Below are 27,751 nucleotides of genomic sequence, written 5' to 3'. Positions count from 1 at the left end.
CTCGTGGACAGGGGAGAATCGTATCATATAGAATATCTATGGACAGACATAGCTGTGGAATTCACGGGGGGTGTCTGACTGCGAATTTTGCAGCGATAATCTGTCCATGGACATTTGGCCATAAGGCCGCACCGTCGCTAGGTGATGCCGCCAATCCCCCGACCCTTCTGCAGCGCTCACTGCGGAAGGGCCGCGGGACAAACTGCTTCCATTGACTTCAATGAAAGCTGCTAGTGTGGTAAACCGCACAGAATGGAGAATGCTGGGATTTTTCTGCCACGAGCGTGTGCAGGAAGCAGCGGGTCTCCATAGGCAGCTATGGATGGTATTTGCTGCGGAATCTGGGGGAAGCCGCTGGCCCCGGATTCTGCAGATCAAATCCGCCCGTGTGCAGGAGCCCTTAGGGTGCCTTCACACTTGCGATAAAATCCTGCGATTTTTCACACGCTGTAAGAGTGAGTGAAGACGCAGAATTATGAAACCAATAATTTTCAATGGTTTTATTCACATTTGCGATGTTTTCACTCATGCGGCATGTCCTAACTATTGCTTTTTTTTATCTCCCATGTTTCCCTATGGAGTCTCCTTTTTATCGCATTGCAACGCAGGAACTTGCGATTTTCGTGCAATGCGTTTTTAATATTAGAAACTCCTATTGACTTTTATGATAAAATCGCGGACGGCTGTGATGTGAGAAAAGGCTTCAGATTTGTGACAAGGTACATTGTCTTGTAAGTATGGCCGACCATTCCCAGAGTATTACCACATTGTGGCAGCACATTATGGTCTAGAATGTCAGGGTCACCTCCATGTTGACGGTTCTTGTTGCTACAATCAATGGACCGGGACCGGCAGGCTGGTCTAATTGTGAAACATCCATGATGGTATGTCAGGCTGAAAAAGCCATCAGTCCATCCACTTCAGCCCATTGCCCCGAATGATCATATGGTCATAGCAGAACGCAGAACAGGCCCACTTCCACTGAAAAGCCCTTTTTTTCCATCACGGTTTATATTCGGCGTAACATCATAATTTAATTTCTAGCGTCAGGATCTCCGTTTTTAGATCCATCTCCAAATCCGCAGCTTCCCCTACAAGGTGCAGTGATTACATTGTATACAGAAGTGACACAATGAAGAGAATGTATCCCTGGAATCTCCTGATGTGTCGTTGGTCACATGACCCTTCCCGTCCCCATACAAGTCGTCACGTGAAGCGGAGAGAAATCTGCTATCCTTCTGGGACTTGTTGAATTGAGGCTTTAAATATTCTAGTGCAGCAGGAGGAGGGACGTTCCTGAGCGCAATCACCTGGCAAGTCATGGCTTATAATTATACCGTCCCCACGGACCTCGCTAATAGCTTGTTTTTCTCTGTCTCTGCAGAATGGACGGAGCCAGCAGAACATTACGTAGCGCCGCGGCCCCTCAGAGGATTGCTGGGGAGGAAAGCTGTGCAGCGACGAGTTACATAACGCCGTCACCATCTCTGCTGCCTCTGAAAGCAGCGCTATTACTGGAGTGATATTGGCCCTGTAATGTGGAAAGTTCCCTTATGATGAAGCCTATCGTAGATTCTACCATCGCTTAGTATTAGACGGCCTAACTTACGGTTGTGATGAATACACACAATGGGGTGCAGAAGCCTAGAGCACCACTAGACCATCGCCTCGCCGCTGCTGGATGCTTGGAGAGCCGAGCGCGTACGACAGGGGGTCCGCAACGTCGTCAGACCCTTTCACTTTTTTTATATATTTTGTTATGTTGTGGCTTTATGCAAATAATATTTTTTTCCCCACATTCTGCAGTCGTCGCCCATAATGGCAAAGTGACATCACAATTCTGGAAATCTGTCGTTTAGAGCCCATTGAGTTACAGGTGTTCATTCTCACCAGCCTTTTTGGCGCACGCATGTCGCGTCTGTGAAAAAACACAGCATGATCTATTTTTGCGCACATTTACACACCAAAGGTCCCGACTGAAGTCTATGGAAGGTGCACAAACGCGCAGTTGTGCGATACACTGTGTAATGCCGCAGGAGAACTAACACAGCTGGAACTTTTTAGGCTAAATAGCCTTTAAAATCACGCCGTGGAGACGTCCGGCGCCCGTGTGAACTGGCCTGTGAGCGCAAAAAGTAGAATAAGATGTGCAAAAGTGCATCATTCATGGCGCAGATGGACGGCGCATACACTCATGTGTACATACACAGCGAGTATATATGTATTCTGCACATTCACTCCCATCGACTTGAATTGGCGCTTTCGGTTCATAAATACGCACAAAAATAGGTCATGCTGCGTTTTTTCACAAGAGTAAAATAAGCGTGAAAAATACGTTTGCCTAAATAACCGAATACAAATCAGGGCTACAACACTATGTACTATGACTATGAAAATCATGTCCGCAAAACGTGACAAACGCAACCATTTTGATTAGCAGGATTCTCACACGTTAATACTGCGGATGAGAAAACATAGACCGCCCACATATTCCCCCCAACCGTGTAAAATCACCGTGGATACGAGGCATTTTCATGTGAACACAGCTTCACGTCAATGCGGAGCTGAAGTAACCCCCGCTTTGGCGTCACAGCCGCAGCAGAAGATCGCGGAGTTCTCCCATTGCTTTCCATTTGACCGACCCATTGAAAACAATGGGCAACGTTGCAGAAAGACAGAACGTTTCCTGCATAGCATCACATCGCGGTGCCACGCAGGAAAGCATCGCTCATGTCCATGGGACTATTCAAATGAATAGAGTTCATCGCGCAAAATCTTGTGCACCTTCCTGGCCATATGAAACCGGCCTTATATGTGCAGACAGGCATGCAGAACCCTGATTGTAGCCTCGCCAAACCCTGATTCATGTGCAAATACGCTGCGCTGCTATGAGTATATTTGCGCAAATGCTCGTGTGAAACTGCCCTTAGGTTTCTCACACATGGCGTTTTTTGACGTGATTGTCAATGGGACTTTCTAATGTTACAAACGCACCGCGAGTTTGTGCTTTACGATTTTTGTGCAATGCGTTTTTAACATTAGAAAGTCATTGACAATCACGTTTTTTTAACGCATGTGTGCCGGAGCCCCTAGAGTGCGGTATCAGAGTCTCTTGGACCGATGTGGCACTCGCCGGTGTAACTACAGCCTAAGGGCATCATTGCATGAGAGCGAGCTGCACCGCTGGCGCTCTCATCCTCCTGTAAGCGCACATTCAGAAATTAGCGCTATTAACAAGCCATAACAGCTATTATTGCGGGGTGTCACCTGCGCTTACAGGGAGGTGTGAGCGCCAGCGGCTGCAGCTAGCACCCCTGCAATACCGCGATAATCAGGATAAAATTCACCATATTAATTAGCAACATTAATGCAGCGATATCCGAAGTGGTAAAACCCGTCTGTAGGGACTTTATAAATACACCCTAAAGTGGTTGGACCGTCGCATTGGCGAGCGGGGGGGGGGGTGATATTCCTTTTAATCGGTCTTTTTCAAGCACTCAGGGGATTGTATTCGCCTAGCAGTGACTTAAAGTAAAATTGACAGCGCTCATAAATCCACTTAGTGTCGGGGCCGCGGACCGTGTCATCCAGGAGGCACATTGGACTATTCTTGGATGTCACAGAGCGGCCTGCCAAACGCTTTGAATATTAACTACCTTTACAGAAAGCTTTCCGGCGAACTTCTTGTATTATCCAAAAATTAATTAATCTGCTGTTCTATTAAGAGGTCTTGAGGCGCTACAAGTAAGGCGCTCTCACGCCTGCGTTAGGGTCAGTTCAGAGCGGATTTGTATTGCAGGTTCCACAATCGCCGTCCACACGGGGGATCCGCGGTAAAACGTGGCTATTGAAAGGCATGCCTTATTTTTCATCCACGCTTGCGGATACAAGTTGTGTATTGTGCGAGCGGAAAAAAAAATCGCAGCATGCTTTATTTTGCCGCAGAATCCGCGCAGACAGCTTCCATTGAAGGCAACAGACCCACAGCCCATGTGCAATTATCATTGTGTATGGGCTGCTAGCGCCCGCGTCATTGCTATGCGACTGCGCAGGTAATGCAAAGAAAAAGAACCTGTACTGTGCGTGACCGCCTGCGTGACGCCACAATCATTCACATTACAGGGTCAGAGCTGCAATCCGCTGCGGGCCTCCGGCATCCTGAGTCCGCACCGCCTGTGTGAGCCCGCAGAGGTGAAGCCAACCTCAGCGGTATACGGGTTATCGTCTTTACAGAAGATTCATAAACATTTACATAAGATGCCAGAAAAGTAACATTTGTTACAGAATTGTCTTTGTATCCAGTAGACAGACGCTGCGCCGCTTCTACATGGAATCACATCTCAGTCCTACAGTAAGGCCGCCTGCAGACGAGCGGGTCGGATCCGGCAGCGAGAATTCTCGCCGCGGGAACCGACCCGAGAGCCTGCAGGGACGAGCGCGTACTCACCCGCGCCTGGCGGCCCCGGCTCTTTCATGTGCCGGCTGCCGCGCAGCCGGCGCATGCGCAGACCGGAGCTGGCGGCCGGGTGAGTGCGTGCCCCGCACAAAAATAGGACATGCCGCTGTTTGTTTGCCGCGCGAGATTTTGCGCGGCCAAACCGCGGCCGTCTGCATAGGAGTGCGTATTGTAATGCACTCCTATGCAAACTTTCAGTGGCGGAAATCCCGCGGCTGGATTTCCACCCGTGTGCAGGCGGCCTAAGGAGAATGGAAGACGTCCAGAGACTAAATAACCAAAGTGGTTTTCACCTAAGAAAATACTGCTGATACATAAAGTGCGATTATGATACCCTGATGGTCTGTTTATGCCCCCATCTAGTGGAGCGTTGGACTCCTTTGGGCTTCAGAACCACAAGAATTTTTTGTGGTGTAGATTCCACTCGGTGATGAAATGGTTCTGCAGGAAGATCGGCCCCTGCGGACAGGAAGCTTCTTGTAGTTGTCGCAGATTAGATGTCGGTGCTGACATGTTCTGACCAGCTGACAGGAAGGGGTCAGCGACTCATGCTACTTGCACCAAATTCTGACCTCCCATCAGCAACAGGAATCTGGATCCATCTGACCAGGAGATGTTTTCCCGCTGCTCATTGATACAAGTTTTGCGCTCTTTTGCCCGCTGGAGTCTCGCCATTCTGTTTCTCTTAGACACAATTGCGCTGGAACTAGTCGTCTGCCGTTATAGCCCATCCGTGCTAAGGAATTCATTAGAGTATCACTATTTGACTGTAGTTTCTTTGACTGCGTAGCTCCTATTCATCAGAATGATTCCTGACATCCTCCTCTGACCCCTTTCGGTGACGAGTTGTTTCCTCCCACAGGATCTTCTTTCGCTGGGCGTTTTCCGCGATCTCCCCATTCTCGGTATATTCTCCACAGTTATTCAAAAGAAAACCTACGTGGCTGGTGGTGATTTTATAACCCCCTAGCTAGTCCAGCACTGATGACCGGGCAGCCCTGGAAGTCGCTCAGATCGCTGGATTTTTCCATCTAATGTGGAATGACACAAGTGATCCGAGTAAAACTTGTCACGTGATTTTATGCTGCACTCCGGGGTCACGGGGAGGATGTCCATACAGGGAAGCTATGAATGATAATGGTGAAGAGGCAGGGAGGAGGTGGAGCGACTGATGAGGATCCAGTGCAAAGATCAGTCAAGTATAGTTTTCTATCATTTCTATTTGTGTGCATTGAATCTGAGGTGCTGCCAAAACAGTGACTGTGATATGTTGGCGCGACCTTTAGACACGTTTGCACTTGTTTGGGTTTTTAAAGGAGTATATCTATATTTGATAAAAAACCTCGCTGCGCATACATGTCTAAAAGGTGGCGCCAATATATCAGTGATTGTTTTCCCTGACCCACTCATACAGGGCAGTGTGAGCGAGCCGAGGGGCTCTAATAATGGGCCAGTGTATATAAACTGGTGGAACCTCCTAATCCTGCGCAGGCTACACACTGCCTTGAATTAAAGGGAAACTCTAGCTTTCTACTCTATGATCGTCCTATCATAAAGCTGTTCTGTGATGATCCCAGACGTCATTTATTGTAGGAATTACCAGAGCAGTTTTACCAATCTGATTATCCAGAATATCACATGTTAATAAAAAATAATTACCTGGTGTTATTCTCCCCCCCCCCCCCCCCCCCCCCCCCGGGCCAGGCAGTAACCCAGTCATTAGAGGCGTAACTTGAAGCTTCTTGGCCCCAATGCAAAACCTGTACCAGGACCCCCAACTATAATGGTTTATTCATAGTACTGGGCTTGCTATATGGAGGGGAGATGCCTTAGAGGCCCCCTAAGGCTCCTGGGCCCGGGTGCAACCGCATCCCCTGCATCCTCTATAGTTACGCCAGTGCCAGTCATCAAGTGCTACAACTCACTGTCAGGTTCCAGTCTGGAGACCCTCACTCCTCCACCTGGCATCTGTGTCCCTGCACATACAGTACACAGTGCAGACGGTGGGAGGAGTGAGGGTCTTCTCTGAGCTGCGTCCCAGGAGAACTTGACACTGGTTTATAACTAGAGATGAGCAAGCGTACTCGCTAAGGGCAAATACTCGAGCGAGTATTGCCTTTTGCAAGTACCTGCCCGCTCGTCTTAAAAGATTCGGGTGCCGGCGGGGGTGAGCGGTGAGTTGCGGGAGTGAGCAGGGGGGAGAGACAGAGATCTCCCTCCCGTTCCTCGCCGCTCTCCCCCGTTGCTTCTCGCCCCCCACTGGCACCCAAATCTTTTGAGACGAGCGGGCAGGTACTCGCAAAAGGCAATACTCGCTCGAGTATTTGCCCTTAGTGAGTACGCTTGCTCATCTCTATTTATAACGCTTGCCTTGATATGGTTGCTGCCAGAGGTGGGGAGGGCGCAGAATGGGGTACCAGTACTGCTGGGGCCACTAAAGGGGGCACTAATACTATCGGGGCCACTAAAGGGGACATATACTACTGGGGCCACTGAAATAACAAAGGTAAAATCATAAAAGGTGATGAACCACACTATTGACCAGTATGCTTTGGTGACAAAGGTGGCAATCCTATCAGCAGCAGATCTCCCCATGTAAATAGAGATCTGCAACTGACAGCAATGGAAGTCACAAACAGTTGTGCAATGTCCCCCATACATTGAGAATTAGCCAGTGTGAAGGCCAGTTAAATGAGCGCTGCTCTTGTTGATCGTCGATCATCAGGAGTGAGTATAGATCCTGGGGTGACATTTTTGCCTCTTCCCTCAGCAAAAATAGCCCAAAGATAAAGTGCGTCTGCAGTATGAACCCCACATGTACGGCCACGTCACATGCAGCTTCTTCAGGGGTCCTTTATCTCTGAACTAGTTCAGCCTGGACTTGACTGTTCCTTTTTCTCTTTGGAGCCATTTGGGTATTTTGCTTTCACTCCGGTATTACACGATTGATATGGCATTATTACATGGTTTGGTTTACTATATTGTTACCTTATGCATCAGCACTTTAACTCAATCCGTTATTTCTCTGTATGTACTTTTCTGTCATATATTGAGTTATGTCTGCAGTTTATTCTAACTTATCAGTCTGTTTCTATCTGCTATTACAAGTGTTCTTAGTTGTGGTCCAGTGTTTGTGTCCGTGATTGTTAACAATATGGCTCCTCTTTGGGGGGGTGCATTCACTCCTGGATACACCGATTCTCACCCCAGCTTTCCATACTATTGTGGTGCCCGTTTGTGATGAGCGTTTACAGTACAAGCATCGTGGATGGGATTTTAGAATCTTTAAATCTGCACCAAAGGAAGTGGATTTCCTGATGTGGAAAATCTGCAGCATTCCTGACCCATTCCGGCACGTCCATATGGGGGTCCTAGGAACCACGTATATGATAAATGATAAATCTCTACATACATATGTAGGGCAGTCACATTTGTACAACCTCCCACTCCCTGCAGCAGTGGTCCCCAGGATCAGTGCTTATTAGTGATGAGCGAACTTTACAAACGCTCGGTTGGGCTGGTCCTCCGAATTGGGTCAAAAAGTTCATTTCACTTCAAATTAGTTCAAACCAAACCGGAACTTTACCAATACCCATAAAACTGGTGTATAACACTGTCTAAAAGCCATAAAAGCCCTATATAATAAAGTCCTATTAAGCTACTTTTAAGGCAAAGTTATTGAAAAGAGAAAAAGGAGGAGGAGGAAGAAAAAAGAGGAGGGAAAAGGAAAGAAGGAGGAGAAAGAGGAAAGGATTAGGAGGAAAGAAGAAGAAGGAGGAGGAGGAAGAGAAAACGAGGAGGAGGAGGAAAAAAGGAGGGGGAAGAGAAGTAAGAGGAAAGGATGAGGAGGAGAAAGAGGAAAGGATGAGGAGGAAAGAAGGAGGAGGAAGATGAGGAGGAAGGGCGGAGGGAAAAAAAAGAAGGAAGAGGGGAGTAGGAGGAGAAAAAAGGAGGAGGACAATAAATTTTAGTGGGTTCGGTCAGACAACCCGCCTGAGGTTCGGATTTGAGCCACATCCAACTTTATGCAAAGTTCGACTTAAAACAAGGTTCTACTGTTTCGGTTTGCCAACACTAGAGTGCTTCTGGACTGGATCTGAAGGTGGTGCTTTGGATACTTTGAGCAGTACAAGCACTCTGTTGTTTGCCTGAAACTATCTCCAGCCCTTTTACCTTCTGTATCACCCCACTACTTGTAGTATGTAAGCTCGTTGGAGCAGGACCCGCACCCCTATTGTTTCCATCAATTGATTACTATGTAACCGTGGTTCTGTAATGTTTGTACTTTTGTCTCTCTGTATCCCCCCTGTCTATGTAAGCGCTGCGGGATATGGTGGCGCTATACACATAAAGATTATTATTATTATTATTACTACAAAGCCCCGTTCACAATCCCGCACATCTTCTTCCATCAGGTCATTCCTATTATTCTCAGTCCGTAGATCTCACATTCTTCTCTCTCATCCCCAAGTGTTGACCACTGACACACACGACACGTCAGCTGCAAGCTGGAATCCTTTACAGCCCCTGAACATGCAGGAATCTCACTGTAGCACCAGGACAAACCACATGTGACAACTGGTTGCTTAACAGGTGCGGCTATTGAAGACCGCAGTGTAATTCTGCATTGTGTGCCAAGGCATGCGAGGACCTTAACTCCTTCCTCCTGGAAGAGCACGTCCATAAATCACCGCCGTGTTTCATCTTAGCCTCTTATTGTTGTGCAATGTCCTTGTAATATTCACATTGTCGAGACATTCCAGTCTACTTAACGGGCAGAATAAGATGTGCTAAAAGTGAAGCAGCTGATAAGTGTGAATTTCTGGAGGAAATTGATCTAAACTAACAATAATAATAAAATATGGCTTTGTATTTGCTCCCTTGAGTGCAGAAACAGCTGCTGTCCTATAAATTACTCTGCGGTAGAACTAGCGCAGGGAAAACCCCACGTCACTGCCAGAGTATTAGGACCAAATTGTTGTATACAAAGTGTAGGGCGAGAGTTATTCATGACTATGGGGGGGGGTGGGGGGGGGGGGGGGGTGTGGGGGTCATCTTGCCGGAGCTGCAGTTTACAGGTATGTCTTACAGGAGGCTCATGGGCCATAGACACAATGGACTGAAGGGGAGTCATTGACTTCTACAGGAGTGTGTTGACAGAAAGTGGCTATCAATGTACCGATACAAGAGGGCAGGTAGAAACACCACATCCCTTAACATTCAGACAGTCAAACTGCAGTCAGGGTGCCAGTGCCGGTGTGGTTCACCTATGAGGTGCAGGGCAGCCCGCTAGGCTGAAATATGGTGTAATAGGTTGGAAGCCTGCATGGTGCACTACATGTACTATGTGGACTAATACCCTTTATATGCTATATCCATGTGCAAGAACAGTCCTAAGCAGCCCCTCCCCTGAGTATAAGGCTGGCATGTGAGTAATTGTTCATCAGTACCTTGCAGCTGTGCTATGCTCCCGCATTGAATGGCTATGATTGGTTCAAAGAGCGCTGGCTCTGATTGGCTGAGCTGCAGCTATCCAATACCAACCCCCGAACCCGCCCCCCCCCCCCCCCCTTCCCCCCGGGATCCCCACAAAAACCTTATATATTGTCACGAGAAAACACAGCGATATCGCACAGAACTCAGATGCGATATTGTTGCAATTTTTCGCTGTCACCCGTGTGACCGAGGCCTAAAAGGAACGTGCCCTTACAAGTAAAAATACATTTTAAAGGATGGGCAACAATTGTAAAGTACTGGTGGACAATGTGCAGGATGGCCTACTGGTGGGTTCTGCGTCGGGCACAGGGGCTGCAGCGCTGGACAGGGACCCGCTGGAGTAGGTGAGTATAGAATACACTTTTTCTTCATCTCACAGGATTTTAAGCCTAGGGATTTTTTCTATGCCCTGGAAAACCCACAGCTGTGTCCTATCCAGAGAATAGGGAATAACTTGGTGATCTGTGGGGTCAAGAATGGGGGTCCTGTGTTCCACCTCCTCCTCACTGCGGTGTTACTGTCCCTCCATTTAGAAGGAGTCTGAATGGAGTGCACTAGTGATCCATTCATGTTCAATGGGCATGCGGAGATAGTCGAGTGGCATCCTCTCGGGTATTTTTATCAGCTTCATTGAAATTAATAGAGTGCTGACCGCCCATGAGCGCCAGTGCTTCATTCAGTGTGACCCCTGCAGTGACAGGAGAGCGGGGCATGGGAGTCCCATTCTGGAGATTGTGGGACCCCACCGATCACCAAGTTAACCCCCTATACTGTGGATATCCTGTGGATAGGTAATAACTTGAATTCTGGTACAATCCCTTTAAGCCTGAAGATTTTTTTTAATATCTCAGAAAATCCCTTTAACTTATGCCCACACATTAATTTTTTTTAACTTGTAACAAGTCAACCCCTTTAAGACTGAGAGACAGACCCAAAAAAAAGAGAAGTCCGCTGGCAGTGATGACTCTATAAAACTTTTCTAACGTTGTGCTTAATTTCAGAATTTCTAACAAGATCATTATCCAAGTTTTTGGACTTCAACCAGAACATCCTTTCCCAGGAGATCTGAAGAATAACAGTAAATCCAAAGTTATGCTTGAGGGGAAGAAGGGAGAATCTCTGCCAGTCACAGTAAATATTAAACGCCAGCACAAATTGCTTCTTTTATATTCAAATTCTGCTGGGCTCGTCTCATCAAAGTTGTGATTTGGGAAGGCATGAGAAAAGATTTGCAAGTTAATTCATATCCCAGTTCTGAAAAATCTGCCAAAAAATGTGCCACTTTTATCGTTCACTGAGTCGAGAATTGAAAGATTTGTGTAAATAATACAAGATACGGAATCCAACACCATCAGCCGCCCGGCTGCCAAACAACAAGAAAGATTACACCGCCCAAACTGCTCCAACCCCTTGTGGAATAGACTCCAGCAGACCTCTGAAGGTGTCCTGTGGTATCTAGCACATTAACCCCTTGAAGGGATTGTCCCACTTCTAGCTGTTTTGCTGCAGGAAGCAGAAAGCTCCATACATTGTGCAGTGGCCCGGGTTGGTACTGCAGTTCCATTCACTTTAATAGTACTCAGCCTCCAGTACTAACCCTGGCCACTGCTCAATGTACAGAGCTGTCTGCTTCCTCAGCAAAACCGCTACAAGTGGGACAACTTTTTTTATTCTCAATATTTTAGTTTCTCGTCCTTGTAACTTTCATTTCCGCGTCCTATACCTGTACATTTTTAATTGGGGGGGGCTTGTTTTTTTCGTGACAAGTTGCATTTTTTATCAGTACAGGTTAACCCCTTCAGAACACACCTTTTTTTTTTTTTTTTCGTCTTTTCCCTTCCCACTTCCATCAGTGGAGCTGTCTAAGAGATTGTTCTTTGCAGGCCGGTTGTATTTTTTTAAAGTTTCTAAGTGGAGTGAAATAATCCCCCCCCCCCCCCCCCCCATCCCTGCAATTCTAATATCTTTATAGGGGTCTTGGTTTTACTGTGTACACAATGCGACAAAAATGACCAGATAACTTTATTCCACGGGTCGGTACGATTACGACGATACCAAATTTATTTAGTGTTTTTTTTGCTGTACCACTTCTTCAAAAATAAAACGATTCTTTTCTGCCGCCATAACGTTTTTATCTTTCCATCGCTGGGGCCGCGTGACGGCTCGGTTTTATACAGTACATGACTTTTTGATTGCTTTTTAGTAAATTGTTTCTGGGAGGAGGGGTGACACCCCCCCCCCCCACACACAATTCTGGCATTTTTTTTTTCATGGATTAATCCTGCGTTATTTTTATAGGTCAGACTTTTAGGGACATGACAGTACCAAATATTAGGGACATGACAGTACCAAATATTAGGGACATGACAGTACCAAATATTAAGGACATGACAGTACCAAATATTAGGGACATGACAGTACCAAATATTAGGGACATGACAGTACCAAATATTAGGGACATGACAGTACCAAATATTAGGGACATGACAGTACCAAATATTAGGGACATGACAGTACCAAATATTAGGGACATGACAGTACCAAATATTAAGGACATGACAGTACCAAATATTAGGGACATGACAGTACCAAATATTAGGGACATGACAGTACCAAATATTAAGGACATGACAGTACCAAATAGGCTTTTTTTTGTTTTGATTTTACAATAATCACAATATTATAATTACAGGAAAAGTTTTTTTTTACTTTTGGAACATCCTTTATTTTCTATGATAAACTTTTTTCCACTCATTTTTACTTTATTACTTTTTTAGTCCCCATAGGGGACTGGAACTTGCAATTGTTTGATCACTTATACCATATACTGCAATACTTCAGTATTGCAGTATATGGTATTCTATTGCCGTTCTATTAGAATGGGCTACAGGCCTGTCCTAATAGGCAGACATACATGGCAGCCCAGGGACATCCTATATGTGCTCGAGTGGATTGAGATCTAAGGCATTTGAAGATGAAGGTGAACACCTTGAAGATCTTTGCTGCTCCTCAAACCATTTCTGAACATGTTTTGCAGTGCAGCTGGCACATTACCCTGCTGAAGGTGGGGGCTGCCATTAGGGAATCTCAAGGTGTACCTGTCTGTACAATGTTTAGGTTGGTGGTACGTGTCACATCCACATGATACCAGGACCTAAGGTTGTCCGTCAGAACATTGCCCAGAACATCATATTACCTCTGCACCCAACCAGCCATCCACATCATGGAACACTAAATGTGATTCATCAAAGCAGGGCGCATTCTTCCATTGCCCCATGGTCCAGTGCTGATGCTCACATGCCCATTTCTAGGCCGATTTGGCAGTGGACAGGGGTCAGAGTGGGCACTCTGTAGCTATGCAGCACTATACACAGCAGGCTGTGATGCCCAGTGTCATCTGACATTGTTCTATCAAAGCCAGCAGGAACGGCACTATACTAACAAAAGTAACTGGACTCCCGAGAATGAGTCAAAAGTAGTATTTATTTCATATGTTAATACTTAGTGGGGCTGCTTTGGCCCTAATGACATTGGATACTCTCTGTGACATACTTTCCACTAATGTGTGATACGCTTCAGCTTGTATTTCCCTCCATGCATCCTGCAAACATCTGCTGAGTTCTCTCAAGGAAGATGGACACTGTTCATATTTCCTGACCCGACATTCCAGTTCGTCCCATAGATGTTCAGGTTGGGTATCCTTAACCAAATATAAAACAGTGTTGATTGTGTGATAAGGCGCGTTGTCTTGTTGGAAGCATGTGTAGTGGTCCAGAACGTCTATTTCTGGCCCCTCCATAAATGTCATACATGTCATGTCCTTTGTGTAGATGCACTGTGCAAACTGTCTAGTCTCTTGCTATGTGTATTGCACAGCTGCAGCAAATGAAGGGTTAAAGGGGTTCCAGCGTCGAAACGTTCGGCGCGAGACAAACCCGATGCAGGGACTTTAAAAAAAAAAAAACGCACAGCGCTTACCTGAATCCCCGCGCTCCGGTGACTTCTTACTTACCCGGTGAAGATGGCCGCCGGGATCTTCTCCCTCGGTGGACCGCAGGGCTTCTGTGCGGTCCATTGCCGATTCCAGCCTCCTGATTGGCTGGAATCGGCACGTGATGGGGCGGAGCTACACGGAGCCGCTCTCCGACACGAGCGGCCCCATCGAGAAAAGAAGAAGACCGGACTGCGCAAGCGCGTCTAATCCAGCGATTAGACGCTGAAAATTAGACGGCACCATGGAGACGAGGACGCCAGCAACGGAGCAGGTAAGTGAATAACTTCTGTATGGCTCATAATTAATGCACAATGTACATTACAAAGTGCATTAATATGGCCATACAGAAGTGTATACCCCCACTTGCTTTCGCGGCACAACCCCTTTAATGTTTGCATGAGACTGGGAGATGTCTGCAAATGTATCAATTTATGTCTTGTCATGTGGTATGTGAGAGATGATAAGTATGAGTGTCTGAGAGCGGGAAAAGGTCTTCTTGGTTCCTGAGGAGTGGAGTGCCTGCCACATGGGGGGTACCTTCAACCCTCATGTGCTGAAGAGTGATGGAAGAGGAAGAGCGGTTTCCTGAGGGCTCTAATGCCAGGAACCAGTAGAGAGTGTGTGTGTGTGTGAGAGAGAGAGAGAGAGGAGAGCATGAACAGTGAAGAAAGTCAAGACCACCGTGCAGAGGTACTTCAAAAAGTAAGTGTCTGTGGAGAGTTTGCCCCTTCCCCTTCCAGGAGCGGTACCATACAGATAACGAGGACTATATGATCGGTGTCATCCTGAGTTCCTCCCTGACCTCCCTTCTTCTGTCTTGCCAGCACCAGTGTGTTTTACGTTGTACAAGTGTCAAAGTTTACAGGAAAGTTTTGCCAGGCCCTGACCATTCCTAGGGACTGAGGTGCTTAAACACTAAAGTGCATGTGGACTCTCTTTATTATTGCTGAGGTTATTTCCAGTGATTAAAGGAACGGTGGCGTCACGTGACAAGTTTTTCGGCATGTATATCCCTTTCTAGGGGTGTCCGGAAGAGGCCCAGCGCTGCTCTGGCCGAGGCTGTGTGTGTCCCTTAAGGAGGGAGCCTGGTCAGTGCCACCATGACAAGTGACAGCTTTACCCTCCCAGCTCCTCAGCGTGTACCCCATGTCCTGAGCTACCCTATGGGACGCTGCATATGGCCGATCATTCCCAGAGTATTGTCACACTGTCTGCAGCACATTAGTGTCTAGGATGTCACCTCTGTGTTAATGGTTCTTATTACTACAACCAACAGACTGAGGCCATGCCATGTAACACACCCCCAGACCAAAACAGAACCTCCGCTATACTTAACTGTTGGCACAACACACTCAGGTAAAAGACATTCCCCAGGATCCTCTACACCCGGGTACGGCCATCTGATGTGAGGATGGAGTAATGTGATTTGTTCCTCCATGGAACGTTCTTCCATTGCTCAACTGTTCAATCACGACCCTCCTTGCACCATTGTAGCTGATGACTCTTCTTTAAGAGTCCCGACTTGAACCCTACAGAACATATTTAGGACGAACTACAACGTTGGGTCGGGAAATTTGAACAGTGTCCATCTTCTTTGAGAGAACTTGCCAGATGTTTGCAGGATGAATGGAGAGAAATATCAGCTGAAGTGTATCAGACGTTAGTAGAAGGTGCCCTAAGGAGAGTGTCTGATCCCAGTGAGTATTATCATATGGGCATAAATGTTACTTGTGATAGTGGCTCAGGGGTCCAAATACTTTTGGTAGGACAGTGGTTTTCAGCAATGTGTCTCTGCTGTGGGATCGGGCCATTACAGGCTCATCTTTGCTCCACATGAGTATCAATGAACCTTTTTCACCCGACTGCAGCACGGTTACCGGTTCGCCGGTTGTCCTTCCTTGGACCACTTTTGGTACATAGTAACTATTCTAGAACCAGGAACACCCCACAAGACCTGCCTCTTTGGAAATACTCTGTCCTGTCTGCTTGCCTTCACAGTTTCACTCTTGTCAAAGACACTCAGATTTTTACGATTACCTTTTTTGACCATTTCTCAGTCAGTACCTCTAGTATTCCAAACCCCGACTCCACAGTATGTGTTTAGTCCATGGACAGATCTGCAGACACCTGTAGGCTCTTTCGCCTCTGCATGCCCCCACTGTCCCTACACCGGTCAACAAGCATGTCTCATGTTTCCTTATGAAGGACACATGCGTGTGCAAATGGTCTGGCAAGCAGCAGCTGCTGACAAGGAAAGCGCCATTTGGCTGAAACCTGACAGCACAACGAGTGGCAGCTGTTTTATCTCCGGCTGCTAAGACTGCCGGTGACAATCTGTAGGAGCTCGAAGGAAAAGTCCTGTACGAATGCGGAGGTTGCAGAACGTCCAGCTCAGAGCGGCGCTGGGTGTGATGAGGCGCCACGAGCCGAAATAATGCAGAAAAAATTACTAATCCGATTACTATCCAAGGAAGTGATGGTTTCGGAGGGACGGGGATAGGTGGGGGAGGGGGAAGGTTTTAGTCCCTTCCATTGACTTCCAGCCGCCTTGCAAATCTAAGCGAGCATCTGGAAATCAGGCAATTTTCGCGCACTGCAAGAGTCAGTAAAAACGCAGAATTATGGAATCAATGATTTTCAATGGTTTCCTTCACATTTGTGATGTTTTCACTCATTAGATGTTGCAAGTAAAAAAAATCGCGGAATGTTCTTTCTTTCTGCGATGTGCGATTTAAAAAAAAAAAAATTTCTCTCCCATGTTTCTGTCTAGAACTTCCTTGTTATCGCATCGCAAAGCACGAACTTGCGATTTTCATGTGATGCGACGTGTTTTTAACAATAGAAAGTCGCAGTGACTGCTGCGGTAAAAATATCGCATCAAAATCACAAGGGGCATTAATGTTTTTGCAAGAAAAAGCAGCACTGACGCTCAAAAATCGCGAGGGAAAAGTTGCGATTTTGCCACGATTTTCTCGTGGCGCTACCGCGATTGCCAGTGTGAAGGAGCCCTTACCCAATAGTGTCAGCGGACAGGAGAGATTGATGTATCGCTGTTAATGATGAGCGAGCATACTCGCTAAGGGCAATTGCTCGAGTGAGCATTGCCCTTAGCAAGTACCTGCCCGCTCGAGAGTCAAGGTTCGGGCGCCGGCGGCGGGGAGGAACGGAACGGAGATCTCTCTCTTCCCCCCCCCCCCCGCTCCCCCCTGCTGACTGCCGCTACTCACCGCTCCCCCGCGCCGGCACCCGAACCTTGTCTCTCCAGCGGGCAGGTACTCGCTAAGGGCAATGCTCGCACATCTCTAATCGCTGTCCTTATCCTTACGTGTGTAGGGGCGTCCTTGTGGGGTCTCTATTCCATAACTAGAGGATTGCTTATTTTTCGGATGTTCTATAGTTACGAGGTCATGTTTACTGATTCTTGTGTTACGGACACGGCTCGTGGCGTTCTGGTGTTCAAGTGTACGCACGTTTGGGACTTGATAAAAAAAGTGGGTGCGGTACGGATGTTTTTGTGTGCGTAAAATATACGCAAAACACGTAGAATAGAACGCATTGATCTGAATGGGGACGTTTGTGACCATGCACACAGAACAAAACAGAAGCTGCTCTATCTTTGTGCATTCTTCATCAAAGGCCCCCATAGAAGTATATTGGGGAGTGCAAATATGCAAGGGGAAGCGTGAAACACTGCGCAAAACCACAAAAAACCACATCTGGTCTTGATCAGGCTAAATAGCCTTTTATGTCACACACGCGTGTGAATTGGCTAAGCATGCGCAAAAAGTGCAGTACTATGCGCAGACGTGCGCAAATCGACTTCAACAACATCTTTCTTGCGCAAATACGTCTTGCTGATATAATGAACGCCGGTTACCATGCGTGACGATTGTTGCTTGTTTAATCTTGCTTTACACGGGCCGAGAATCAGCTTAACGGCTAACGATCACTGCTGCAATCATCTGTCCCCATGGGCCGGCTGTACATCGCCCGGATCACACGAGATGCCCTGCTGATCAGCAGGCGTTTTTATAATCACGTAAACGCGTCCATCAGCCAAAGAACAAGCCTTTGCTGGTTGGTCATCGGTCCCTTTACAAAGCCCAATTGTCGGTCCATATTTGGTCCATGTAAATAGACTATTAGGCTCCGCCTTCATCGCATGTAATATAAGTGAATGTGGGAGCACTGCAACTATCAAGTTGGCGCGACACAATAGTATAATAAATCCAAACTTGCTGGATTACTTCCCACTGTTGTGTCACAGTGGCATCAACTTGTAAGGCGTAACACAACCACATCCACTTACATTATACATGACGAAGGCGACACGACCCATGTGATGTGTACTTATAACACTTAGTTACAGTGTTTCCCGAGCATTAAAGAGCCTCTGTCATCTCTCCAGACACGGCTATTGAAGTAAATGCGTGCATTCTCCGTGAAATATCAATTCTGTATCATGTTTTCTTAAAACTTTGTTCCTCTGTTATTCCTCCTGGAAATGCATGAATAAATACATAAAAGCAACTTGGTTTTGCTATTTGCCTTGTCAAAGAGGTTTGTCCCTACTACTGATTGGACAATGTAAGATTCTGTGGGACACCCCCTACCAACTGGTAACACTTGGCTGTCAATTTATTCTGAAATTTCAAGGAGGAATAAAATGGCACAACGCAAAGTTCTAACAAACGATGCCTGAAAAGTTTTATTTCGTACAGATTATATCTAGCGGTCGAAGGTCTTAGAGCACCTGGATTATTTCAGTTATCTTTTAAATTAGCACAGTTCAAGTCCAGGAAAAATGTGAAATTGTTCAAAAGTTAGTTAATATATATATATAATTAAATGTGAACCTGAAACACAAGAATAGTCTGAATTTATGATTTTAGCCAAAGGGCTTTTTTCAGGGAACACATCAAGGTCCGCTGCTCTCTAGTACAGAAAATAAATGATGGTTTGCAATTGGATGCAAAATATCCCCACAAATGTCTCCAACTTTTGTAGATTACTTTCTAACCCTCTGATTCCATATAACCAGGGTTGGAACAGAATGCATTACAACACCCTGGAGGGCCGGATTTGGACAGTTTTGCCCTTCAGGACAGAAAACATTACTATCATAATGGCCAGAAAAAGGCAACTGACCAAAGAAAGAGACAGACCATTCTAACCCTTAGAAGTGTAGGTCTGTCCTGCAGAGACATTACCGAGAAAGTCAGGGTTGCGATCAGTACAGATTCATATGCCCTTGGGCACTTGGGAACTGGAGGAAACTCTGACAGACCGAAGACCACTACAAAATCACATGACAAGTTTTCCAGAGTTAACAGTTTCTCTGACCGGAGCCTCAAGGCACAACATTTCCGAGCACAGCTTAATGCAGCAAGAAATAGACAAGTTTCCATTTCAGTAGTGAAGAGAAGACGTCTGTCTGCAGGTAGAGTATCAGTAAGAAAGCCAATGCTAAGATTGCAAAATAAAAAAAGACTTGCCTGGGCCAAGCAGCACCTCCGGTGGACTACTGAAGAGCGGAAGAAGGTCTTATGGACTGAGGAAACAAATTTTGACATCTTTGGTACATCAATCCGGGAGTTTGTAAGCTGTCGATTAAGTGAAAGGATGGTTCCTGAGTGTGAGACACCAGCTGTCAAACATGGGGGAGGAAGCGTGATGGTCTGGGGCTCTTTTGCTGGATCTAAAATTGGCAACTTGCACAGGGTGACTGGCACACTGGACATAAAGGGCTGCCACAGCATTTTGATACACCATACAATACCCTCTGGTGTGCGCCTGGTTGGTCAGTGACTCATATTACAGCAAGACAATGATCCAAAACATACTTCCAGGTTATGTCAGAATTACCTAAGAAGACATTAAAAAGCCTGAAAGAATGGAATGACCTGCAGACATAAACACCATTGAGCTTGTTTGGGATGAACTGGACAGAAGGGTGAAAGCAAAGCAACCTACAAGTGCAGCACATTTGTGGGAACTTCTGCAACAAGTTGGCAAACAATTTCTGAACACTATCTGAATACAATTGTAGAAAGAATGACTCAATGGTGTAAAGCTGTTATGTCACCTGGAGGGACATCTGGAAAGAGTCACAATCTAGATCTAACTTTGTGAAACAAAGTTAGTCCATTATTTGTATTCATCTTGTTGATTTGTGTGCTTTCATTTCAAAGTACATTTAAGACATTAAACTGTAAATATCAATAATAACTTTTGATCGTTAGTGTAATTATTTACTAAAATAGACATGAATGGTGCGATAAGGGGTCTTCCGTGAATCTGAAGGGGGGAACTACAAGCTGCTGGGAAGAGAAGTTATATATTCCCATGTACAACGAACGCTTTAATGGAGCTGCGTCACGGAAGACAACCAGTTTTTAATTTGAATCTAGCCAAGTGTTCTTGTGATTGCGGCAGATCTGCCCTCCAAATCTCCCTGCCATCAACTTTTATTGCCAAAGGAGGCTGCAGCTGTTCATGCATTTCACCTGCAGCATTAGATCTCATTCAGACTAGCATGTATTCATGCACACACAAAAGCGCGCATCCACAGACGTGCCAAAACACGCGTGAATAAAGGTTCATGCCCATTGCTTTCAATGTGGCCGCTGTTGCTGCCGGTGACCCCATTGAAAGCAATGGGCTGCCAGCAACCCCTACAGTTATTTTCACGGAAGGGCTTTAAATACAAGCCCTTCCCTAAAAAATCACCCCTAGCTTGTGTAAAAAATAAAAAATATATATACTCGCCTCTCCGCTGCTGTCGGAGCTCGGCGCATCTAGCCGCTTGGTCTCCTTGTACTGCTCTGAAGCTCTTTCAGTCGGTGGGGATTTTAAATCCCTGCCTGCTGAAAGAGCTGTGTCTGATTGGCTGAGTGCTCAGCCAGTTACAAGCAGCGCTCAGCCATTCATTGAATGACAGCTGAGCGCTGCCTGTGATTGGTCACAGCGCTCAGCCAATCACAGGCAGCGCTCGGCCATGCATTGTATTCACAGTCAATCAGACACAGTCCTTTCAAAGGGTGGGGATTTTAAATCCCTGGCTGCTGAAAGAGCTTCAGAGCAGTGCAGGGAGACCAACAGAGAAGTTGCGCCTGAGCCCCGAGAGCAGCGGAGAGGTGAGTATATATATATTTTTATTTTTTTTACACGTTATGGATGATTTTCAGGGAAGGGCTTATATTTAAAGCCCTACCCCGAAAATCACTGCAGTGGTTGCCTGCATCCCATTGCTACCAAGCCCATAACATAAATACAGTACCATAACCAAGCTCATAACATAAATACAGCGGCTACACTTCTTAAGTTTGCTTCCACCGACGAGGGACTTCTACAGACCAATCACGACATTTCAGAAGGCCTGTCTGGGGTCAAACCCCCTCCCCCCCCTCTCTGTCAGTAATCTACTCCCTTTTGATCTCACAGCCAAGAGACTTTAAACTTCTTTATCTGAACAAGTGGGAGAAGGAGCTTGGAGTATCGTTCTCCTTGGCCCAGGTGGACAGGATCTATGAGTTTGTGCATAAATCCTCCATCTCAAGCAGACATCAGGAGGCGGGCTTCAAGCTCCTTTCAAAGTGGTACATGGTGCCCTCTTGACTGCACAAAGTTTACCCTTCTCATCCCTGATATGCTGGCATTGTGGTACGGAGATGGGTACCCTCATGCACGTTTTTTGGGATTGCCCTCTGATACGTGGTTTCTAGACGACTGTCCATTCTGCAGCCTGTAAGATCTTACACACACAGATGCCTATGTCTCCCTCTTACTACTACATCACTCAGATCTCCCTGCATGCTTTTATCGTAAATCTATACCTAAAGACCTTGTCAACACGGCCCGCTCATGCATCCTGGCCCTTTGGAAGTCCCCCTCACCGCCCTCTCTGGCCCTATGGACCCATTAAGTAGAAGATATTCCGTGGATGGAGGAACTCACTGTACGATAAATATTCCTCCTGGTATCTCACTTGGGCCTCCTGGATTAGTTTCCAATACACACAAGAATATTGGGGTATCCTGGGATCTACTTAAGTCATCAGTTGAGAAGAATACGAGTGGCTTAACGACAAGATCATCAGAGACATTCCTGAATGTTGGGTGTGACAGATGGGCACCTGTCGGATCCTCCTCTCCTCCTCCCTTTTTTCCCCTCTTCTTTCCTTTATTCATCCCCCCTCCACTATTCTTCCTCTTTATACCCAGACATGTTTCATGAATATCGTTCCCCTATTGCGACAGTACTTTATTTCTATTTCCATTGTCCAAGTGTTAAAAGGTTAAACGCCAACCAGTGGTACCCTGAATAACAATCTCTGTAAGCGAGCTCCATTCCCAGAGACTGAGTTGTATGGTAACACGCCTTGAGAGCTGCGCCATTCTTTTGCTTGAGGAATGGAGCATACTACGATTGGCACTCTCTAAGCTGTTTGAAATGTTACTGACTGCACTGCCCTCTCAGAGGGACCTGTTCTTTGTTTTCTTTTTTGGAAAATTGATAAAAACCTTCAATAAAGAATTTATTCAAAAAACTCAACCAAGCTCATAACATAAATACAGCACCAGAACCAAGCTTATAACATAAATACAGTACGAGAACTAACCTCAGTACAGAGAAACAATACCATAACCAACATACAGTACCAAAATCAAGCTCATAACATACATACAGCACCAAGCTTATAACATAAATACAGTGCCAGAGCCAAGCTCAGTGATAAATGCAGCACCAGAACCAAGCTAATAACATAAATGCAGCACCAAAACGGAGCTCAAAACAAATACAGCACCAGAATCAAGCTGAGTACATAGATACAATAACAGAACAAAGCATTCCATAAATACATCTATACAAAATAAAACTAATAAATATAGTAGCAGAGCTAAGCAATTGTGTTACAGGGACATCAATGGACTGAGAGCAGCACCTCAGAACATCATAGAGGAGACAGAGCCAGGAGGAAGAGGATTCATGTAGCTCCACAAGACGCTGCCATATGGAGGAGGAGGCTGATTTGGCAGGGTGGACCCAAGGGTGGTGATCGCCCTCAGCTTCCATCCGCCTGGTGTCCTCCTTACAAGCTGCTAATCGGCACCCTCTGCAACCGCATAGGTCACAAATAGCTATGGCCGGCCATGCCGAGCAACTCTCCGCTCTGGCCATAGAGGGGGCTCCTGAGTGAGGGACCCCTCTATTATGTTTGTATGTCATAATGGGGCATGTGGAAAGGATTCATCTTCACAAGACAACCGCTTCAAACTATTTCATCCAGGTATGAGAATTACATAAATACATGTGAGGTTTCATCTTAGTTTTATGTCAGGACCATGATGCAGGGTTGGGGGTAAGTGACTCAGTGCCCTAGGCAGATTAGGATGTTAGCACCCCTCCCCCGCTACCCCTAGAATTGATTAAAAGCCAATTTAAGAGCCATTTATATGGGATGATTATTGCGAGAATTTCGTTCAAACCAACAAATTTGCACGATAATCATCACATCTAAATGCACATCCATCATGTACTCTTCATTAACAGTTCGTTGGTTGCTCACTAGCAACTAGCATCATTGCTTTATATTCCGAGAAGTCAGCGATGATCTTCCTGTTTAAACGCTCTGCACAAGTGCTAACAACCTAGCAATGACGTCAACGCTCGTGCCGGCTTAGATGGCTGTCGTCTCGTCTAAATGGGACATTACTCTCTAATTAAACACATCTTAAAAGAAACGGATGCAGGCGGAGTAAATATTTAATGTAATGACTAATCTTATTCTCCATTGGGCCCAGACCAACCTGATGAGTTCTCCCAAAGACTGTAGAGTTTGCTGCAGAAACATCTCCCCTTTCCTGGGTTCTCTTCTGCTGTTGTCACCGTGCCACAACTTGACTATAATGCACACTACATCCCGACGTGAGCAGCGTTGGAGTTCAGTGCAGCAGCGGCATCTGGAGCAGAGGAGGATCAGCCGGGAGAGAGGATTGGTAAACAATACAAGAGATGCTCGTTGCTTCAAATGTCTTCTGTAACAATGAGCATTTCCATCACTGATGAAAGTGCTCGTTGTATAGAAAGTTGCAAGAAATTTTTTTTTTTTACCAATAAACTACCTGTGGCCAGGAAATGCCCTACGAGGGGTAGACTGGAGCCTAGGTGGTCACCCACCCTCATCCCCCCCTCGCCCAGAGCCTGCCTTGATACATTGCAGCAGGGTTTGACGTTAAAATCCTCCTAGCTTTGTATGGGCTCTGAGGACCTCCTCCCCTTCCAATTACTTTACAATGTATGTGGTGTGCGGGGAACAATTCCTCTCAGCTTACTACATAATAAATGAATGCTGCATAGAGGCGCTATAATGCCCGGCACCATAAAATATGTTAATATGAAGTGCAGCGTAATACAGAGATACAATGAATCCTCCCATATGATATACAATCGGAAAGAAAGGCCATCAATTATTTACATTCAGCTCATTATCACGTATGTCTGGTGAACGCCAACACATATCCCTTTCCTGTCATCTGAGGACACCCCTAACCCTCTCCTGCACTTGTTGGAACAGGTTGACATTTCACCTGAACTCGGTCATCGAATGTAAACAAGTCTATATACCAAGTAGCTTCATTTTCTATATACAGGGTGTCTCATAAGTCTGGAAACGCCCAAATAGAATGAAATCTGTTTGGAAGACGATGATGCAATTTTGAATACAAGCTGCAAGGGAAAGAGGGAAACCTGTTAGGCCATGTCACCAACATGACGGCCATTTTGAATGCCATCATCTTGAATTAAACTTTACTTTTTCTAATGGGAAGGTTGGTGTGTGATATATCAAACTGATAGGGAATTTCAGCAGAAAAACAATTTTGTCCTCGATTCCATAACAACTTTGTTCGTTCTCATGTAATATAGTGATTTTGCGTCATTGCAGACAATGTGAATGATGGCGTTATTTCAAGCAGAACGTGTTGAGATCGTCCTTATGTCAGGGGAACGAAGCACATGTGTCATTGCCACAGATTTCAATCAACGCTCCCCAAGTGGACCTCCAATTACCCACAATGCCGCGGCCAAACTTCTTTCCAAACTCTGAGAAACAGATTCTGTCACTGATAAAACAAAATCTGGACAACCAAAAACAGTTACTGATGAAGCATCGACAACCGCTGCTCTGACCTCAGGCATCGGGAACAGTTTTTGGTCGTACAGATTTTGGTGTGTCAGTGATAGAATGTGTTTCTCAGAATTTGGAAAGAAGTTTGGCCGCTGCACTCTGGTGGTAATGGGGGTCTGGTTGGGCGGCGTTGCTTGAGATCTGTGGTGATGACAAATGAGCTTCATTCATCTGACAAAAGGATAATCTCACTATGTTCTGCCAGTAGAACCCTGTTTTGGGTTGAGCTTTTCTAACAGAAGAAGAAGGAAATGAAAAAGGAAGAGAAGGAAAAAGAAGAATGGAAAAAGAGAAGATGGGAAAAAGAAGAAAAAGGGACAAGAAGGAAAAAGGAGAAGGAAGAAGAAGAAGAAAAAGGAGTAGAAGGAAACAGGAAAATGGAAAAAGAGAAGGAAAAAGAAGGAAATAAAGAAGATGGAGAACAAGAAGAAGAAATAGAAGGAGAAGAATGAAAAATAAGAATGAGAAGGAAAAGGAGAAGGGAAAGTAAGGAGAAAGAAGGAGAAGGAGAAGGAAACGAGAAGGGAAAATAAGGAAAGAAGAAAAAAGAATTAAAAAGGGGAAGGAAAAAGAACAAGAAAAAAAAATAAGGAGGAAATAGTATTTTTTCCTACTTTTTTCTCCTTTTTTCCTATTTTCCATCTTCATTAACCTTCCTAGGTGACCCAAGAGTGTTATTTGGGGCTTTTATGCCGCATAGACGGTGCTGCTTCAATTTGAACTAATTTGGCCTGTGCTGAACTTTTTACTGAAGATTGGTGAGCCAACCGAACTTTTCAAACGTTTGCTCCTCACTGCAGATAACGGCAGCGATCAGAGCTTTACTCGTAAAGTCATATATTTCTCTGGCATCACAGGCAACAATATAGATCATCCGTATCCTGCATTTGTAGTAATTCTGTTCCGCGCCTGAATACCTCCTGGTGATTGTGCTTATTCGGCTTTTCTCTTTATTTCACTCGCCTACATTCCATGATTCGCGGTGCTTTCCTCATGACGACTTCACCTCGGGCTTCCAGCTCATGACACATCAGCAAGTTCAGACGTCTTAGTCATTCATGTTCCTGGGAGACGTAACCAGTTAGTCATCACATCCTGATTACAGGTGAGCAGGTTAGTCCAGCATGTAGAGATGTGGCCCTTGGCACTCCGGGAAGACACTATAAGGACATACCGCAGCTACCATGTACCTACAGGACCCTGCAAAAGTTTTAGGCAGGTGTGGAAAAATGCTGCAAAGTAAGAATACTCCCAAAAATAAAAGTGTTAATAGTGTATTTTTGTCAATTAACAGAATGCAAAGTGACTGAACAAAAGAAATATTTGGTGTGACCGGCCTTTGCCTTCAAAACAGCATCGGTTCTTCTGGGTACACTTGCACACAGTTTTTGAAGGAGCTCGGCAAGAAAGTTGTTCAAGACATCTTGGAGAACTCAGCACAGATCTATAGATGTCGGCTTGCTACTATCCTTCTGTGTCTTCATGTAATCCCAGACAGACTGATGATGTGAGATTAGGGCTCCGCGGGGCCATATCCTCACCTCCAGGACTCCTGCTTTCTGCTCCAGAATTACAGACGTCTTATGGAATTGTTGTTGTGGATTTATAACATTCAGGAGATATAATTCTACAATTAAGGTCTGTGGAATGAAATGCAGGAAAACATTCTGCAGTTAAAAACGCAACAAAATCCGCACTAATTGCACAAATCCATATCTGCGCTGCGTCCTGCGGCAAATTCTGTCCCGTGTGAAAGGTCCCTAAAAGAGGTAATGATCAGCTGACAAACGAGCGATCACTCAGTGATCGGCTGATCGTTGATTTTCAGTGAGCAGGAAATTGGCATTTTTGGTGGGAGTTTTCTGCAATTGTGATGCATTTCAGCCTAAGGGCGCCCACCCACTGGCGTTTGCGATTCTCGTGCGTGAAAAACGCGGCGTTTTTGCGGCGTTTTTTGCCGCGTTTTCGCGGCGTTTTCGCGGCTTTTCCATTAATTTCCATTGACTTTCATGGGTGCATTAGGAGAAAAATAAGGACACATATGCAACTGACAGTTCCTATGTTAAAAAACGCAACGCAACGCAAAAAAAACGCCAGTGAACAGGAGTACATTCAATTCTAATTGCTCTGCAGGAAAAACGCAAAGAAAAAAAATCGCCAGTGGGTGGGCGCCCTTAAAGGGGTTGTCTCGCGGCAGCAAGTGGGTCTATACACTTCTGTATGGCCATATTAATGCACTTTGTAATATACATCGTGCATTAATTATGAGCCATACAGAAGTTATTCACTTACCTGTTCCGTTGCTAGCGTCCCCGTCGCCATGGATCCGTCTAATTCTGATGTCTTCTTGCTTTTTTAGATGCGCTTGCGCTGTGCGGTCTTCTTCCTGGTGAATGGGGCCGCTCGTGCCAGAGAGCTGGTCATCGTAGCTCCGCCCCGTCACGTGTGCCGATTCCAGCCAATCAGGAGGCTGGAATCGGCAATGGACCGCACAGAGCCCACGGTGCACCATGGGAAACGACCCGCGGTGCATCGTGGGTGAAGATCCCTGCGGCCATCTTGGTGAAGGAAGAAGAAGGAAGACGTCGCAGAGCGGGGATTTGGGTAAGTAATACAT

This window comes from Eleutherodactylus coqui, chromosome 12, assembly GCF_035609145.1.
Source record: "Eleutherodactylus coqui strain aEleCoq1 chromosome 12, aEleCoq1.hap1, whole genome shotgun sequence".
NCBI lineage: Eukaryota > Metazoa > Chordata > Amphibia > Anura > Eleutherodactylidae > Eleutherodactylus > Eleutherodactylus coqui.
This window is presented reverse-complemented; position numbering follows the sequence as displayed.